Source organism: Cyclopterus lumpus, chromosome 18 (genome assembly GCF_009769545.1).
Source record: "Cyclopterus lumpus isolate fCycLum1 chromosome 18, fCycLum1.pri, whole genome shotgun sequence".
NCBI classification, from domain to species: domain Eukaryota; kingdom Metazoa; phylum Chordata; class Actinopteri; order Perciformes; family Cyclopteridae; genus Cyclopterus; species Cyclopterus lumpus.
The window spans coordinates 12,575,952-12,583,590 of record NC_046983.1 but is presented as its reverse complement, the minus strand read 5'-3'; the positions used below and the strand labels follow the sequence as shown (position 1 = coordinate 12,583,590).

Here is a 7,639-nt window from a genome sequence, read left to right as displayed (position 1 = left end):
ACACATAATACAGCTGTTCCTTTTGAATTTTCTACACACCTTTATGGTAATAATAGAAAAACCTGTTGGTACAACTATTTATTCAAATTTAAGCCTGCAATGAAACGTCTTAATTTCTAGGAAACAATGTCTTGTACAAAAAAGTACATAGTTAACATAAATTAAACTATTCATCTCAGATTGTGCAATCCCTCATAAACTGGGTTAGGTGCATGCCTTTTGCTTTCTCATTGTTTGTCACAACTGTAATATTTGTATTTTTATCACAGTCCTTTCTTTCCATAGAATATATCTATCCATGTGTAGTATATGTCACGTATGTGTAGAACCTATTTAGCCGTGCTGATTGACACAAAACCGCAGTGAAAAAGCAGAGGGCAGGCTAACAGTACCTCTTCCTCAAGGAAGGGGGCGTGTGAGAGCCCACGGGTTACGCTTGTTCTGCCATTGCTCTTCTTCTACACTTTTAAAACTAAAAGAAGATAAGGAGGACAAAGTGCACGGAGATGTTTGTTCAGGCGGATAGACGAATGGACTTCATTTACAAGTAAAGGTAGGGCCATGCACACACTGCAGTAGTATATAGGGGCTATTTGTATTTGTATTGAATGAGTATTGTCACAACCGGCTCTGAGGCAATGACAAATATGGGAAAGGACACAGTGAATGATAGTCAAGTAAAGGTGTTTAATATAGTTAAGTAAAGGAAAGAGTACAATTGTGAAGTGTGTTAGTCAGTAACATCTGTAATGTGAATGCGTGAGCATGATGAAGTGCGGGGTGTAAACCAATAAAGCCCTAACCAGGTATGAGCCGAACAAAGCGAGGGGAGCGCCATCCTGGAGTAGGGCTTTTATCCCCCAGGTGCTCCAGGAACAGGTGCTCTGCATCCAGTAATTGGCCACACCCACGTTCCTGTGACACGTTCAGGAACACAGGGACAAATAGCTGTAAACGCCGCATTTGTACGGTGTTATAAGCAGGGCCCGTCCCGGGATGAATTGCGATGGCAAATGAAAAGCACACGGGGGGTGAAGAGGAAATGCGCTCTTTCTCCAAGCTGCTATACATCGGTAGAATCATATATCTACCTTACCTATTGTAGTGTTTCTGTTTCTGGTTAAACACCAGATGAACGACAACTTGGTGTAGGTTCCCGAGCCTTCATTCTCCGCCCGCTTCCACACATGTATCCCTTATATGCTGTCTGCTTACTCGCCTGTGTCATGCATATCTATGCTCGCTAGGTGGCGCCATTCTCACCGTGAACATCACACCTGTGTGTGTGTGTGTGTGTGTGTAAAGAATGCTAACATTAAATATGAAAAACAACCTGCAGTCAATGTGCAAGCTGCCAATTGAATGGTGATTTCAGCTACTCTATTGGGTTCATATATTTGTAAATGTGACTGAAAGACGCTCACGGTCAGTGGAGCCGCATCTGTCCACTTCTTTCAGGTACTGACAACAAATAAGGTTCAAAATGACATTTACAAAACACGGAGGGCCTCCTTAAACACTTGAATGATCGACATGTACAAAGCTGTTACATCAAAGTCTCAAGGAGGCTAATATTCATAATCCGTTCTTCAGTGAGATCAGATACAACTTTCATAAAGGACTTCCTTGTCCACCTCATCTTCGTGAAGGCCAAAATAAAACTGCTCCATATTATTGCTTCCCCTATTACAAGACTGTTTAACCTGTCATTTCATTGATCTGTTTTCCCCCTTGACTGGAAATCGGCTACAATTCTCCCCCTCTTTAAAGGAGGCTCTGGCTCTGACCCAAACTGCTACAGGCCGATTTCCATCTTGCCCTGTCTGGCCAAAGTCATAGAGAAACTGGTACATAAACAACTAATACACTTCATTGACTTAAATCTTTAACATACACATCAATAGCCTTCTGGCTAAAGTCAAAGCTAGACTGGGTTTCCTGTATCGAAACATGGCCTCCTTCACAGCACCCTCCACCACCCACCACTGTGATCTGTACAGATTGGTGGATTGGCCCTCCCTTCATACCAGGCGGCTACAACACTGGCTGCTCGTGGTCTACAAATCCATTTTGGGAATGACCCCTCGCTACCTCTCAAATCTTCTACACATTTCTGACAGCGATCGCTGTTTAAGATCCAGTGACTTCATCAGGCTCATCATTCCAAAAGTCCGTACTGTGTTTGGTCATAACGCCTTTCATTCATTTTAATTGCTGACCACCCCTCACTTCTCTCTCTCTCTTCTATTTTTACAAAGAGCATCCAGTAATCCGCCTTTTTATTTTGTACATGGTGTTTATTAATTTACCTATGTTGTTTGTATCCATTTTCTCATGTGTTTGTCATACTGTATTGTATCTGTGCTGTTTGTGTCACTTGTGTGGAATGTGCTACTGCCTCTTGGCCAGGTCATCATTGTAAATGAGAATTGGTTCTCACTTGATTTTACCTGGTTAAATAAAGGTCATACTGTATAAGAACGTCTTTACAGTTAAATGCATAAAATGCTAAATTTAGCATCCTAAAAATATATTTAGATTGACATCCATCATCCAAGTATTAAATCATTTTCTGTAAACTAGCAGCAAAAAACATATGTTATAAAGATAAGTATATACTGTATACAGTTAATACTTTAATTATCAGAGGGAAGTTAAGACAGTAGTTTATAAAACATACAAAACTCTGAAACACACAGGACACTCTCCACAGTTTGTAATATTAACAATTGATCAATCAGTCGATCAATCCAAGAGGAGCTACAGGAAGTGATCCGTCCCTTTTAGCTGCTACGCGGTCTTTAACTGACTCATGTTGCCGTTAGTTTCTGCTCTTTGACGACTGATCGGATCTCTTCATGCTTCTGACTCTTGTAGCTCAAGAGTCAGTCATGTGATGACAACGTGGAACCTTCCTGGTTCCTGGTCACCTGACACATTTAGAAACAAGACGTCACATGTTCATCTCTGATCATTGTGTTTCTAGTCAAAGCCTCGAGCGCAACAACAGCAGAATCAGTGTTCATGTCAAATACATTATTATTGTAGTCATCATGCTCCGGTTTATTTTTGTTTTTTTGATGTGAGACAGGAGTTGTTTGTGCAGAAAGCCCGTCGGCCCGAAGATGAACGGGACGTTTAAAGTCTCCATTTGATTCATTCTACAGGTTGGAACCAACATGCCACGTTATCTACAGAGTCCAGAAGGCTGAGCCCGTTGTCCTGCTGTGGGAGACGAGCAGCTTCCAGACGTCTCTTCAGGAGCTGGTGGACGAGATGCCGGCTCAGAGTCTCCTGTCCTCAGACTCCAGAGGACATCTTTCATGCTGCTGGAGCTCCAAAGGTCGTGGACACGTCCTCCTCCATGCTGTCTGTTCATTGGTTTGGTTTCAATGTTCTCCATCCAGTGAGGAGTTTGGTAGTAAAAGCATAATTTTCATATACATATATAATATATATCCACGTATAATATAAATATATTATTTAGAGTGAAGATATATGTTGGTATTTGTTATTGCTGGTGGCCAACGGACATGACACGTTGACTTGATGCCGTTTTTGATTTGTTTCATGTTTTGTACGACAAAATATCTTTGTGGCAATTTAAAAAAGCTACAACTTTTTGCCAAAACACAAAACAGAAAAATAATTTTTGGTGGAATTGTTTACTCGTTATGAAGATGAAAAATGAGAGCACTGGCGTAAAAACTAACGCTAATTATTATGAATCAACTACCCAAAAGGGAAATATAAAAACTATAACATTGTAGTGTATAAAAGAATCAACCATTAAAGTTCTGATTTATAACCCAATATGAAGGATCATAACGTGGTGTTTGCTGACCCAGTAGTTTTTAATAATAAACAGACATATTGAGATTTTGTGGTACATTTATTCATTCAACTCTTCAGGAGATAACATTATAAATACTGTACACAGTTTACATGAAGATACAGTATTATATGTGACAAATTAAATACTTTAAAGCTTTGAGAATAATTATGAATCTTGTTCAGCCTGAAGCTTCCGTCTCCTTCTGGATTGGTGAGCAGATGCAAACAGCTGCTTCCTGCGTGTGTGAGGAGCTTCCTGAACCCACCAGCACAGAAGAAGCAGACGGAGACAAACTACGTCCTCTGTGCCGGTGGGAACGGGACGCCCCTCGTCCTCTCGGCTGGCGGGCGGGGCGGGTGGTGTCGGGGTTTGGGTGGACGGGCAAGGGGGTCCTGTCACAAACACAAGAGATTAATTATTTTGAACTGAACTACACAACCTTTACATTAGTGTGTTGAATCTGGCCTCCAATGATGGAATCGTATTAATGATACTTCTGTAGTCATAGTGAAGGATTACTTACTCCGCCCACTAACAGAAAGGCAACCGCCGCTCTCCATCTGGTCCTGTAGTCCTCCATCCGTCTCATCTGGTCCTGTGGTCCTCCCTCCTCGTCATCTTCTTCGTCGTCAAGGAGATCCTGGATGTTGCTTCTTGTGTCACAGCAATCGATACCTGAATAAAAGACTTGGAGACTTTTCTTAACGTTAGTAATAACCACTCCGACCAGCCAACCCCGCCAGACGCAAGGGAAGGCAGTCGGGGGAGTCGGGCGAGGAGTCCTCTTCCCTGCTCCTCCTGGTACTCTTCTGGTTTCTGAGGGACTGGAGCTTCTACAGGACGTTCCACACCAAAAGGGAGGATGGCCAGCAGGAAAGGAAAAAGCAAGGACAGATACAGGAGAATATTCCTGCCAACTTCTATAAGACTTTATAATATAATCACCTCTGGCCAGATCCTCCTCAAATTGAACATCAATAAACCTTGCATTGTATTGTATATAGTGTGCATTTTTTCATACTTGATATTAATATTTTATGTTTACTCTGTAACCTTGCTTGCTGCTTCTACAACTAAATGTCCCCCTGTGGATGAATAAAGTATCTAACTATCTATCTATCTATCCATCTACTGATAACTACAAAAATTTGTCATGGTGGGTGGTGCAACATTGGACAATAATATTAAACAATCAACAACCATCAACACAGTGCAGTAGAATATACAATATAACATAAAGACAAACGGAAAACAGTACTTTAAACAGTAATGTAAGTGTAAGTTTAAAGTGACAACTGTATAACTTACCTGATTACTTACCTGAATACTTACCTGCGGAGCGTTCGCAGTCGGGCCCGTTGGAAGCTGGCCAGCCTCAGTCGGGGGAGTCGGATGAGTCGGAGTCGGGCGATTCGGACACGGGACCGGGCCAGTCGGAGTCGGGCGAGTCGGAGGCGGTCGTCCAAATCTGAATCAAAGTTAGGCAAGGAAAAAAACAAACCCAAAAGCGCATTGTGTAACTCATCTTGCATGACATTACCTTCAGGGACATACCTGATGGCGTCATGGGGGCCAAGCTGTGCAGGAACTCCAGCGAAGTCGCCACCTGCAGGGAAACATTTAAACAGGATTCCTCATGACATGAAATATTTCTGGATTACATTGAGCAATAATGGATTCAGATTCCAGCTGCTAATCAATCAGTTAGCAGCTCAATTAACCAATTGTTTAGACTCGTGAGCCACACCTTCCAGACTAAACAATGTTTCATATCTTCTCACTGTCCCCCTATATAAACCTTTAATTGTGCCTTGCTCTGATTTTACCTCCGTAGTCGATTCGGATGGGTTCAGGGGGGCCGCGCTGAGGAACTCCAGCGAAGTCGCCACCTGCAGGGAAACATTTAAACAGGATTCCTCATGACATGAAATATTTCTGGATTACATTGAGCAATAATGGATTCAGATTCCAGCTGCTAATCAATCAGTTAGCAGCTCAATTAACCAACTGTTTAGATTCGTGAGCCACACCTTCCAGACTAAACAATGTTTCATATCTTCTCACTGTCCCCCTATATAAACCTTTAATTGTGCCTTGCTCTGATTTTACCTCCGTAGTCGATTCGGATGGGTTCAGGGGGGCCGTCCTGAGGACCTCCAGGGAAGTCGCCGATAGCTGCAGGGAAACATTTAAACAGGACTCCTCATGACATGAAATATTTCTGGATTACATTGAGCAATAATCAAAGGTTACATTTTAAAAACGACAGCATATCTATAAACTAACTAGGACTACATGTGTCACGAAGGCACCAACACACAAGAGGCTTCACCGTTTAACAGTAATATCAAACATAGTGCAGCTTTGCCTGTTAGTTTGAACAGAGAACACATGACAGAACAACAACAATAATAATGATAAAAGCAAAGGTTACATGTTAAAGAAATAGTTTATGGAATATTATGAAGTAAAAGGAGCAGATGTTTGTTCAATAAGTCACGTTTCAACAGTCAAAACAAATCAACTCATTGTCGCAATCATGTGCGATTCTAACACACCTGGTGCGATGACGTCACATGTCGCATGATTATATTTCAGAATTAAGAATTAGAACTCAATGACAAGCCCCTCAGGCGCCATCTTTATTTAGACATTTCAAGGTCAAATATGTCATATTTGATGCCCTCTAAATACAATAACAGTGTTTTTAAACCTCTACAGTAATTGTTAACACATATCACAGATATCCCGCGACTTTTAAGACATTCCGGCACTCAAATAATGTAGCTAACTAGTAATAACTACGTAGCTAGCTTAGTGCCACGAAGGCACCAACACACAAGAGGCTTCACCGTTTAACAGTAATATCAAACATAGTGCACTTTAAACTCAAAAGGTTTCACCAATTTCTCAACTGAGAACGCTTTAAAACGGTTTTAAGGGATGAATCAATGAGAAAAATGCTAAAATAAATATAAAACTTACCCCGAAGGTTGTGCAGCAGCTGTTGCAGCAGCCAGTTGTCGTCCATTCTCCGGCTTGTCGGGGTCCGCGATAGAGGGAAGTCAGTAGTTGTTATCCAAAGAGATTCAAGAGTAGCTTTTAGCTAGCAGTCAAAAGATCAAAGGGTTAGCTTTACAGTTTGGGTCAACAAGAGGGTTTAAGCTCGTGTCGAAGTCAAAATGCAAAAGGGACGAATGTCAACGTTCGACTATTTTTATAGCCTCGGCGGGTCGTTGCTATGGCAATTACTGAAGGGCCTGGTCACGTGCTTAGTCACGTAAGACGCAAAGAGAGACGTTTTAATTATTTTCTCATATTTGTCCAACATATATTTTATTTTATTAGTACTATTACTTTTTATCATACATGTCAGTGTTGTTGTAAACATGACATAATCTGCAATACTCATGCTAAGGATACAAATGAGATAGTTTCGGGTAAAAACTAAATAGTTTTTACATTCATGTGTTTTATAAGGGGACCGCTCTTTTGAACACAGAAAGACAAACTGGATGGAAAATTAAACACGCTTTGTTTTCATGCAATGTTGTTGAATCTAATAATGTTCTCCCTGTAATTCATCAGTGTTTTCAGTGTGTAAACACTTGTTATTTATACCGCAGCAGATCATTAATGTCATAAAAGCTCAATTGGCAACGTTTTCGGTGAAGACACTTACTCTTTAAGGAGAGATCAAGGATTTTAGGGGCTCTTGGACCAGATCAGCTGCTCGTACATGTTATTCGTACTGACTGTAATGCTCGCGACAATCAGTGGCAACCACCATTCATTTAAAAAACA

General features: G+C 41.2%; 1 long non-coding RNA gene across 1 annotated transcript; it reads left to right on the top strand.

The window, feature by feature from the left end:
* Nucleotides 1-444: 444 nt before the first annotated feature.
* LOC117747891 lies at nucleotides 445-4,421 on the top strand. Its single transcript, XR_004611494.1, has 3 exons — nucleotides 445-553; nucleotides 3,168-3,343; nucleotides 4,374-4,421. It is a non-coding gene; the product is annotated as an uncharacterized LOC117747891 (long non-coding RNA).
* Nucleotides 4,422-7,639: the final 3,218 nt, after the last annotated feature.